Consider the following 4,313-nt stretch of genomic DNA (forward strand, 5'->3'; position numbering starts at 1 on the left):
TTTCAAAAGGATAAATAGAAATCATGATATATTTATGGCACATGAGGAAATGATTATAATTCGCGTGCGGTAATGATAGCACAATTTAATAAACCCATGGAGGATTCAAACAAAATAAAGGCATAGGGAAATGTATATGAATGACTAAATCGATGGAAGTAATAGTTATAACAAGTGTATCATTAGATAAAATAAAGGAGATTAATTTATAATGTTGATTTTCTAGAAAAAATAATCTTTCTAGTATGTAGAATTATAGTGAAATGCTCATAAAGAACCAAACATCACCACATTCTCGGAAGGTATTAAGAATGTCCATAATAAATTTAACGATCATTTTTGTTTTAATTTTGAACGAACAAAAATCCAAGAAATATTGTAATTCTTGGTTTTACTTCAATACCACATGCATGTCCTATGCTGCTAGCATGTGTCCATAGCCTTGACAAGGTTGCCTTTTTAACCCTTTGAGATGCTAGTGTCCCATTTACTAAAATAATTTCTGAATTTTATTGTTATATATAAATTTTTGAAGTATTTGTAAGAGGACATTGTGCTGGCATGGTGACCAGTTAATAACAATGCCATTCACAATAACTCGACTCATGATGGGACCTCTTGGAATTCGACTTGAAAGCCAAAGGCCATTACCCTGGATTACTAACCAAAAATGATAATGACACTCTACTAGATCATATGATCATGGTAGTCCAGCTTGTGATGAGACCTCCTATCCTCTGTTAAATTATAATTTTCATTAATATTAATAGATTACTTAGTAAATGGGGTGGCATGTCAACTCCTTAAGAGTTAGGGATGGTGTAAGAAGTATTATAGTAATTACTTTTCTAGCTTGCTAATTTTGTCCTAAAAAATTATGGTCGTTTATTATTGGAAGATTGGAATTAAAAGATATTCCATAAGTGGTGATGAAAGGAATGCAGTATAGGAATTATTGTAATTTTTCTACAATTGTAGAAAGGATTAAAAATTCATGGAAATTTCAAAATTCTGATAATGATTTCTCATAAAATATTCTCTAATGATAGCCATAAAACAAATTGGTTTTCAATCATCATATAAGGAGAAAGCTAAAAATGTTCCTTGCCCTAAAGGAATAAAGATATAACTAAAAAAAGCATGATAATTGCATGTTGAAGATCAATAATTGTATTTAAGGGAAACAACATTGTGTCTAAAGAAACAGTAGCATAATAGAGGAAAAAGCGGTTGAGACCGAGGGAAAAACAATTGTGCCTGAGGAAATAGTGGCTGGGACTAAGGAAACAACAACTGTAAATGAGGAAACAACGGTTGTGACTAAGGAAAGAACAACTGTGACTAAGGAAACAACAACTGCGATAAATTTTTTATTAATGACTTATTTTTATTATTTATGTTATTTTATATTTTTATTATTATTTTATTTTATTTTTGATATGAATTGGATCATTATATTTTTTTCATCCATCTCTATGCATTTGGAGTGGAAAAAGTTGAGGAATCAACTCACAGGAACATTTTTACTGGCAGGACCCAGTTTGGCAAAACGGGGTCTAAAACCTTCTGGGAGAGTTTTGAGGCATGAAACAACATTTTTTGGGGGTACAAATTTGTTGCTTAAGCACCACACCATTTCATGCTATTCTACACACATAAATATTTCTAACATCGTAAGAATCACGTCAATCGAAGTATGTATCCAAAGGTTATGCCACTTAGATGTTGACCTTACTGTTTTTTCACACCTATAGTTCGAGAGGATGCCGTGTTAGCCCCCATTATTCATGGAAAAGGGACTAGCCATGTGTTTTTTATGTAAAATACTCTAGAAGAGTCTATTTTATAACTCTAGATAAGAGTTGATGTATTCAAACTTAACCACTAGTAGGTTATCAGGTTGTGTTATAACGGGGCCACTAGGAGGAAGAGGCATTCCATTCTTTTGAGAGAATTTTATTCCATAGTTGAGAAAAGATAGCTAGGAGAGATAGGAGGTAGAACATACAGAGAGGATCTATGCACTGCAGCAGCCCGTGGGCCACAAACATTACTTCTTTGTATCTGCAGCCATATTTCCATACAGAGAAAGAGAGTGAAGTGGCCTCGCCTTCTAACTAGGTTTTCTCCCAAAAGGGTTTTATAGAGAGCATATGTTGTGTATCATGCGTGTGTGAGATTATTATGTCATTCTCTACTTTTTTGTTTGATTTACTTTTACATGCATGCACTAATTACAGTTAATTTTACAGATCTAGAAATTAATTAAAACTGTAATAGTGTAGAATCTCATATTTTTAATATAATATTATCGGATATGTTGTGACTGTCTAGTGGAATATCCACGACAGTTTAGAGATCATTTTTTTTTTAAGAAATAACAAAAAAATAAGAATTATTTACATTATGTACAAAAAAAAGAAAATTTATTCAAAAAGATTCAACTGGTTGTGGCATTGGGGAAATTGCCTTGATTAGCTACAACTTGCAAATTGGCATCATTATCGATTTCGTGAAGAAAATAATCTTTGGTAAGTGGTCGATGGTACAAATAGAGCTGATGCCCATTGGTAAGGAATGAAATGCCATCATTGTCAATTGTAGTAAGGCATACAATTCCATTATCATGAACTTCAGTAATTTCGTAAGGGCCAAGTCACCTCATTTGAAGTTTACCAGGAAAATCTTGGGTTCTCGAATCGTATAGTAGCACCTAGTATCCTTTCTGGAAATTTTTCTTTTTAATCAACCTATCATGCCATTTATCCCTCTACTACTGAATTATGGCAGTATATTGTAAAGCAAGAAGACACATTTCATCTAATTCGTTGAGTTGTTGTAAGCGTTGTGTTTGTGCTTCTGTGAGGTTCAATCTAACTTCCTTGGCAGTTTTGAGAGTCTTAACTTCGAATTCAATTGGAAAAATGTGTTCCTTACGAAAAAAAACTGATAAGGTGAATAGCCAGTAGTATTGTGACTGATTTTCTGATAAACCCATAAGGCTTCCAGGAGCTTGGCAACCTAGTCTCGACAATATAGAAATATTGTTTTAGTTAAAATCACCTCTAAGAATTTATTAGTGCTTTCCATCTACCCATTTGCTTGTAGATGGTAAGAAGAAGTGACCCTTTGTTCAACATGGTAATTTTGCAGTGCGGTTGAAATTTTGTGAGTAGTGAACTATGATCCCCCATCTATTACAAGCTCCCGAGATAGCCCATAGCAGACAAATAGTTTGAACATAAAATTAATGATTGTTTCTTCCATGGCCCTTGGGAGTGCTACTTATTCCACCCATTTAGTAACAAAATATGTACATACCATAATGTATGCTTTCTGATTTGAAGATGGGTTAAAGGGGCATACAAATTCCATTTCTCATATTTCAAATAGTACTAGTGCAATTTGTGGTTGGAGGGGCATTTTGTTAGAATGAATGGGATGACCCATTCTATGACACCTATCGCAACTCTGGACACATTTCTTTGCATATTTAAATATTGTGGGCTAAAAATAGCCCATTTGTAATACCTAGTGTCCATTTCTCTAATCAGCAAAGTGATCCCCATAGCGCTCATCATGACAGGCCCTAAGAATATTATAAATTGCATCTTCTTTAACAAATATTTGAATTTGAAGATCAGCCACTATATGAAAAAGGTAACTGTCCATCCATGCAAAGTGTGTGTTGCACTAGATAATAAGCTTCCTTTCTTGAGATGAAAAATGTGATGGAAATTTTATAGCTTCAAAATAATTTGCTACATTATCATACCAGGGTATTTTGATAGTTACATCAAACAAATGTTCATCTAGGAATTGGTCTTCAACTGGGGAAGAATCGACTACAACTGGAGTTCTTGAAAAAAAGTCTACGACAAGGTTTTATTTTTCTTGTTGATCTTTTATGCTAATATCAAACTCATGCAATAGCAATAACCAATGAATTACTCTACCATTGATAAGAGGTTTGTTAGCTAAATAATGAATGGTAGAATGATCAGTGTACAGAAAAACTGGATACCCTATTATGCAATGGTGAAATTTATTTATAACATAGATAACAACTAAAACTTCTTTTTTTGTCACAATATAATTCAATTTAGCTGACATAAGGCTCTTGCTAATGTAATAAATGGCATAAGGATTTTATCCTCTCCTTGTTTAAGGACTGCTCCTATCAGTGTATCTAATGCATCTGAGGATATATGAAATGGTAAATCCTAGTTTGGTCCTTACAACAAAAGAGTTGTTGAGACCATCCTCTTCAGATATGCAAAAGTAGTATCACATTTATTAGTCCAATCAAATTC

This window comes from Pinus tabuliformis, chromosome 9 (genome assembly GCF_031772625.1).
Source record: "Pinus tabuliformis cultivar Carrire ecotype Pingquan chromosome 9, CPIR1, whole genome shotgun sequence".
Lineage (NCBI taxonomy): Eukaryota > Viridiplantae > Streptophyta > Pinopsida > Pinales > Pinaceae > Pinus > Pinus tabuliformis.